Raw genomic sequence first — 8,258 nt, 5'->3', positions numbered from 1 at the left:
GAAGAAGAAGAAGAAGAAGAAGAAGAAGAAGAAGAACTAGAAGAAGAAGAAGAAGAAGAACTAGAAGAAGAAGAAGAACTAGAAGAAGAAGAAGGACTAGAAGAAGAAGAAGAACTAGAAGAAGAAGAAGAAGAAGAAGAAGAAGAAGAAGAAGAAGAAGAAGAAGAACTAGAAGAAGAAGAAGAAGAACTAGAAGAAGAAGAAGAACTAGAAGAAGAAGAAGAACTAGAAGAATCCAGTAGTCCCGTGTGGAGTCAGATGACGTTACCCAAATACTCAGCAAAAGCCCAAAACTAGTTTCAGAGATGAGCAAGTACTAGTGAATGATTTATGCCTTGAACTTTGGTGACCCAGACTCAACCAGATCCTTGGGAATATACAGATAAAGTCAGGAAGAAGACGAGTAAAGAGTAAAGTTCTAAGCCTATGGAAGAAGTTTGTTTTTTAGCATAAAATGGGGTGAGGGTGCTGTGTAAAGGACCCCTATTTTTTTATTTTTCTATGGGGACCATCTGCAGTCAGGAAGAGTCCAGGGACAAGACATGACAAGGCAGCAGAGTCTAGCGGCAATTGTTTACCTTGTGATCTGTGCCTGTGCCATCGATTGGATAGATTTAAGAAATATCTATGATAAAGTTCTGCAGAACTTTAAAACTGACAGTATATGGATGGGGAAGAAAATAAAATTTAAAAGTGATTAGTCATGGCTTGGGCAGATGACTGGGCCATTTCAGAAGAGCAGGCAAAAGTGCAAGACTAGGTGGGATACGAAGTAAGCACAATGATATTTATGAAATGTTTTTGAGACACTCAAATGCTGTTTCCCAGCATGACAATATAGTTCTTTAGACCAGGTGAAGTACAAGTAACCTTCATATTGAATTGCATTGAACTATTTTTAAAAAGTGAACAAAATGAAAACTTGAAGATGGAACTATTGGCTGGGCAAAATTACAGTCTTTGCAAAGTATTCTTTAGTTCTTTAGTTTCTCTAAAGAACAGGGACCCATGAGCTAGCTACTAAGAGGAGCAAATCCTGTGCCCTCCATGGTGCTCAGATGGGGCTGTGATACACACTTAGCTCACACATATGGGAGACATGCTTCCCTCGCTCTGAACTGGACTCCAGCAGCCAGATGGTTTGCACAGTACACATCCCCTCTTCATTGCTGTGCTCTTCGCCTCACCTCTAAAGGCAGGGACTGTGGGTTAGCATTTCCCTCCTTCTGCTTGATCCCCCAAGTCTGCACAAGTCAGTCAGTCTATGAGTCTGTGAGTGATTTCATGTTTGGCTTAAGTTACTGTGTTAAGCAGCAGTGAGTGGCATATGAGGATGCATGGGTCTGAGGTTCAGGAGGGAGGTATCTTATATAGAATGTCATCCAGATTTAACATATAACACTGATTTATTGTTTTGTTTCAAAAATACAAGATTATAAGAATATTCCAAATCTTATTACTTACCTATGACAAAATATCCACTGAATTCAAAACATGATTTTCTGAAACAAAATGCCTGTTTCATAATTAAATTCTTCAAGACAAAGTGGCTACTGCTGCAATGCTTGCTGGTTCACCTGGTACTTTACCTACGACACATGGTAACTATTCTGCCTGTGTCTGCCCGCTCTCTACAGCAATGTGCAGAGTTCAAAATTAAGTTTCTGCGTTAAGAAAAAGAAGGTTAATAATCATTTTATTCCACAAAATAATGTAGCAGCAACTTATAAATCAAATCTAATCATCTCAGAAACAAATGGAATGTTCCCTTTAAGACTAAAATAACCCAGAGAACATAGAGTCCTTGAAATGAAATGTATAAATGTATGTGGACTTAAAATTAAGCCATTATTCCAAAAACATTTATTCATCATAATAAATGACAAGTATTTGAACTGAGAGACTTCATATTGTACCTATCTTAATTTAATTTAAAATAATAAAATTATTTCTTGGTGTATTTAATTTTGTCTAACATCAGTGACAAAAAAACAAATACACTAGTATATGCTCTTGATTTTCTTGTGTGTTAGTGTAAGAGTCACATGACTCAAAGTTGCATAGAACACAATGTCATTCCACATGACTATGAAACTGGTCATCTTCGAGACATCATTGTACCCAAGGAAGCCCTACCCCCTTCCTCTTTGTATGTTAATGAGGCATGTCTTTAATATTGTCACTTACCTCTGAGGAATGCTTTTGGCATCAACCATATTGTATATATTTATCACGAATTTCTGTACAATATTTAACTTAAATTTTAAAACAAGCAATATTCAACATATAAAAACTAGGGAACATATGTGCTTAGTCCTTTGCTTAGGCCACTAAACACCATTAAAATAAAAAAAAGATGTATTTATTGTTTTACTTCATAAACAGTCTTCTGGTGAGAGTTTTACAAATGGAGATATGCATGGTACCATCTCTGAGTAAATGCAATGAAACACAGTTTAAGAAAATGAACTTCACTATCTGCAAAAAAAAAAAAATGGTTTTTCCAACGGCGTCTCACTGGGTCTATTAACCACTATACAGGGTAAGCCTCATGCCCAGGAGTAGTTGACCAAAGTAAAATGAACTAAATGGTATTTTTGTAGACTTTTGACTCATTTGCTTGGCTTGGGCATTTTTTTTTTTTTTTTTTTGGTCTCATTGATCTTTTGCTTGTATATTTGGGTTTCCAATTTTGTGAGGCTCTTGGCGGGAAGAGGTTTGCTTTTTGTTTGTTTTTTAAAGGGAGCAAGAGGAAGGAGTTGCACAGGTGGGGAAGTGGGGACTATCTGGGAGGAGCTGAGGAAGGAGAAAGCAGAAATATCCTCTATGAAAAGGAATTCAATTAAAACCTTTTTAAAAAGCTAAAGAAAGAAAGAAGCTTCAGAGTTGGTCATGGTGGTAGTGACTCATAAACCCAGCACTTGGGGATGAAAGCTGCAAGCTTGAGATCAGTCTGGTCTATGCAGTAAGTTTCCAGCTGGTCAGGGCTACATGAGCCCCTGTGTCAGTGCTGGGCTCTACCTGCTGCACTACCAACAACACTTGCCAGACAAGTGTGCCCACTGGTGCAGCAGCGGCATGACTGGTGTGTAAGTAATCACTTGCTTTTCTGATCAGATTTAGTTCTGCTATGCAGGATTTTACAAAGTCTGGTACTACAAACCTAATAAAAGCCCCATCGCTAGGGAGGTCATACTAGAGAAAACCTACAGTTATTTTGTTAAACGGGTATGTTGTCAAACAGCTTTCTAAATGTCTGTGTTTCTATATCCATAGATTAGAGCCACTCTCAACCTTGAACAAAGAAGTCCAGAGAATGAATGACTGTCAGTGCTGAACTCTAAACGGGGTATCTATATCAACTCCATTCCCTCAGGCTCGGGGACTGTCACAGAAGAGGAGGGGGTATCTAAGGCCAGAGAAGGGGAGAAGCGCCGTGGGACGCTGCTTCAGGCTCCCACACGCAGGAACTCACAGTAACCATGGCTACCTGCATAAGACTAGCACAAGATCACACCAGTTAACATTTTCAGTGTGGCTTAGTAAAAGGTTTAAGAGACTAAGAATTTACTGGTAGGTGGCTGTGGGGGAAGGAGGTAAATTTTCTTTGGCATTATGCCCACTGGTAGGTTGCCCATGCTCCAGGGAATGGCCCTACACCCTTGTGTACTTTAAAAAATATATTTTTTAAAATAATATAGAGAAAGAAAGGAAGGAAGGATGAGAGGCGGAGGGAGAGAGGGAGGAGGAGAGGCAGAGAGGGAGGGAAATCCGGCTTGAACCACACAATGTGCGGGAGATTACTTCATAGCAAGAAAAGCCAATTCATTTAGACAGGGAAAAAATGAAGACCTTATTCATTATCAAATATAAAGTGTTTTATAAGAATCATTATCACACACTTTGAAAACTGTGTTCCTATTCCCACAAATCTCACGAACTTTCACTATTTGTCACTTTGCTTTGAGCTTTGCACTACTTGGGTTTTTGTTGTTGTTGTTGTTGTTGTTGTTTTTTTAATGAATTCAAAGTAACCACTAAAGACTGTTGCTTTGCAATTTGGCTCATTCCTTTTGTTTTCATAATGCTCGCTTAATTGCTAATAATTATCTCTTATTGTATAGTTATATGTTCTTTTAAAAATAATTTCTCTTATATTTAAAACTTGTTATATTAAAATAGACTCTTATTTCCTTATAATAGAGAAATTAAATAAAGAAACTGAGAAATGAGTACAATTCAAGCATGGAAAAATCCATTTTCATCTGACTTTTTGGAAGGATGCAACACAGTCTAATAAAACAGGGCTTGCCCCCCAGAGAACCTAAAGCCTGCTCCCTGAGATCACACCCTGCAGCATTGACAAGCTTCAAACTCACTACAATCCCCCTGCCTCAGCTTCCTGAATGCTGGGATTATAGGTATGATTCTGAAAATTAATGATCACCAGTTAGTTGCTACAAAGTTTGGCTATATACAACTGTAAGCAATCCATCAACTAATTTTCTGATAAGCAAAGTTGGTATATTACTCTATCATTTAATGGGCCAGATTACCTTTAAAATCATAATTTTGACTCTATTTCTGTTAAGTATAAAAGAAAAAGTCAATACTTGGTATTAACTTCTTGACTTCCTCAATCATACTATACAGATTCAGGGACCATCATGCCATCTTATTGCTCATGAATTAAGACACACTATCCATAACTATGCTTTTAGTCAGGGAATTTTACACACAGGAGACAAACATAAGCATGCTTTGCTGAAGACTCCTTGAAAGACACTGTACACTAAATTCATCTCAGCCACCTCTTCTGCATTCCCTTGGTAACCGCTGAGCGGCTGAGTCATACCATTTGTCTGGGTGTGAGTTATTAAAGTCTTTGATGGTAGACGACCTCAGAGCCTGATGAAGTAAACCTAGTGTCCTGTGTCTGGGTGAATTTCTGTCAAAGACAGTACAAAGCTTTTTTTATTATTGTTCAATCTATGAGTTCTGATTTTCTCACTCTCCACTCCAAACAAAGAACAAAAAGAAGAAAAAAAAAAAAGAGCAAGACATCAAATAGGAACGGAGATAAAAAGGAATATATATGAAAGACGCTTGAAAACTAGAGATCCATATAAATATCAAAGCTCAGAAACCCAGTCATGCCCAGCATGTGGGAGAAATATGATTTGCTCTTCACTCGTCAATAATTAGCCTTTCTATCATGTTCCTCACACAAAAAGTACAGATCAGTTCATTTCAGTTTTCTATAAAAGGTGAAATTTGAGGCGATAAAGCATATCATAACGTTATATTTGTACATGAGAATCAGATGGTATTCCTTGAACAAGGTCATAGAGCAATGCAAATAATAAAGCAACAGGGAGAAAGAACACAAAGCAAGGCTGATTGTGTCCATTTTTGTGGTCAAGAGACAAGGTCAAGGCTATCAGATTCACAGGGTGCAACTGGCCTAGCTAGTATTGTTCCCTGGGAGTCTAATATTCTGCCTGAAATCTTGATTCTTTCAGGACAGAGCTGTTGGTAATTTCATTTTTAAAAAATATCTGTAAAGATCAATCTCACTCATGAACATTGATACAAAAATACTCAATAAAATACTGGCAAATCAAATCCAAGAGCACATCATAACCATCATCTACCATGATCAAGTTGGCTTCATTTCAGAGATGTAGAAATGGTTCAACATACAAAAATATGTCAACATAATCCACCATATAAACAAATTGAAAAATAAAAACTACATGATCATCTCATTAGATGCCGAAAAACCTTTCGACAAAATACAAATCCCTTCATTATAAAGGTCTTGGAGAGAACAGGGATACAACATACCTAAACATAATAAAGGCAATATATAGCAAGTCAACAGCCAACATCAAACTAAATGGAGAGAAACTACCAGCCAGCAATTCCACTGAAAACAGGAACAAGACAAGGTAGTCCACTCTCTTCATATCTATTCAATATAGTTCTTGAGGCCCTAGCTAGAGCAATAGGATAATAAAAGGAGATCAAAAGGATACATATCGGAAAAAGAAGAAGTCAAAGTCTCACTATTTGCTGGTGATATGATAGTTTACTTAAGCAATCCCAAAAATTCTACCAAGGAACTTTTAAAACTCATAAACACTTTCAGTAATGTAGCAGGATACAAGATTAAAAAAAAAATCAGTTGCCCTCCTTTACACAGATGATAAATGGGCTGAGAAAGAAATCAGAGAAACATCACCCTTCATGATAGCCAGAAATAGCATAAAATATCTTGGAGTAACTCTAACCAAACAAGAGAAGACTTGTATGAAAAGATGTATTTATAGCACTTCCAGAAGCCTCTAATCTATGAGGGTGTATTATGAGAATGTGCATTTGATGCAATATCCCTCCTCAGCTAATCTCTTCAGATTTTCATGAGTGTGTCTTTGTTGGGAATGAGTGACTCAGCTCCACAAAACTTAGAACACTGTTTATCAACACAGTGAAATTTAGAAAGGCAAGGGAAACATACCAAAAAGCAGGTTACATGAAGAAAGATTCCCTGACATGACTGAGAGGCAAGATACCACACAGGAGAGAAGCTGAATGCTCGTTTATTGGGTTACCTATATCACCAAAAGGGGAGCAAAAGCTGTCTCAGATTCCTGTTGACAAAATTCTGAGCTTCCAGCTACTGGATCATAATTGTCATATTTCTTAAAGACTTCCCTGGCTGTCAGCTTTCTCCCCGGTAACATTTTCTCGCATACTAAAGGGCTAGAGATTTTTTCTGAAATTTTATCTGTATAGTATTGTTTCCCTTCTCAAAGTTATAACCTTCTTTTGGACTAATTCAGTAGTTGTGAAGTTTTTGTAACTTCTTAAAATTATTTGTGTGTAACCAGCTAGTGGTGGCACACACCTTTAATCCCAGCACTTGGGAGGCAGAGGCAGACGGATCTCTGTGAGTTCAAGGCCAGCCTGGTGTACAAGAGCTAGTGCCAGGACAGGCTCCAAAGCTACAGAGAAACCTTGTGTTAACCCCCCCCCAAAAAAATGTGTGTATGTGTGTGTTAGTGTGTGTGTATTTTTATAATTTTTGACGCACAATATTTTTTATACAAAGCAGAGAAAAACAAATGGTTTCCTTACTATGCCACTTGAGGGTGCCCTCTGTCATTATTTAATACATAGGTGTTTGGTCTCAGTGTGGAGTGTTTATTGCAACAGAACCTGGGTTTTGGGGTGAGTAGAGAGGGTGCTGGAGGCAGTAGTACTGGTGCTGGTGATGGTACTGGTGGTGATCTTAGTGATCATGGTGTCGTGGTGGCAACGGTGGTGGTGTTGTAGTGTTTTGGTTGTTGTTGAAACCAGGTCTTATACAGCCTAGGCTAACTTGGTGCTCACTATATAGCCCATGTTGTCCTGTGATGTTGTGGTCTGTCTCTCAGTAGCTACCGTTTCCAAGGTGTCTGAGAAGACATTTTTGCTAGGTCGGTATTTATTGAACTTTCAGAAAATGGGTAAAGTAGCTGATCCTGTGAGAAGAAAGGACAGTGGGAGAGAACTAAATGCAAGCAGGGCCTGAAGGTACAGGGAGGAGGCGAGGCACCATGCCCTGAGCTCACAAGACCCAGGGAAACGCCATGCTCATCCTTGTCCATCCAGTTCAGACACAGATCCACTGCCAAAGGGCTATAGACTTCTTCGAAGAGAAAATAATTTCAGCCAAGCTAGTAGGAGCTATTCTATTTAAATGCTGTGATTTCGTCAGCCATCGTGGTAGAAGTAAATTTCAAGGAAGACAGTCCTGGTGGGTGATCCCTGGCAGACAGAGAACAAAGAGAAATCTGAGAAGCCCAGCTCTGCCTGCTTGGCGACTGTACCTGGTATTGGCAGTCACTGGGTAGGTTTCAGCCGAATGCTGCAGAAGACAGTGGGACTACGTGTAAGAGACCCGACTAAGCAACCCACCAGGCTTCCTATGGCCCCACGGACCTCACGGTGTCCCTAACTGGGCAGGCTCGGCTTAATTTCCATGTAGCTTTAGGGAAACTCCTCCCTATCTCCCAGTCTCCCCTTCTGACCCTAAAGAAAGGAGAGGTAAGGCAGGCTTGGCTGAAGGAGGGAGGAGAAGAAGGGGGAGGAGGAAGAAGAGGAGGGAAATCTCTACTCATGATTGCTCATGAGACATTAATTCCATCTTTTCACCCTTTGTTTTTTTTTTCTTTTTCTTTTTTTTTATTAAGAAAGAAAAAAAAATTTTCCGC

Source organism: Microtus ochrogaster, chromosome 1 (genome assembly GCF_000317375.1).
Source record: "Microtus ochrogaster isolate Prairie Vole_2 chromosome 1, MicOch1.0, whole genome shotgun sequence".
Taxonomy (NCBI): domain Eukaryota; kingdom Metazoa; phylum Chordata; class Mammalia; order Rodentia; family Cricetidae; genus Microtus; species Microtus ochrogaster.
The sequence above is the reverse complement of the archived record's forward strand: the minus strand, read 5'-3'. Positions refer to the sequence as shown.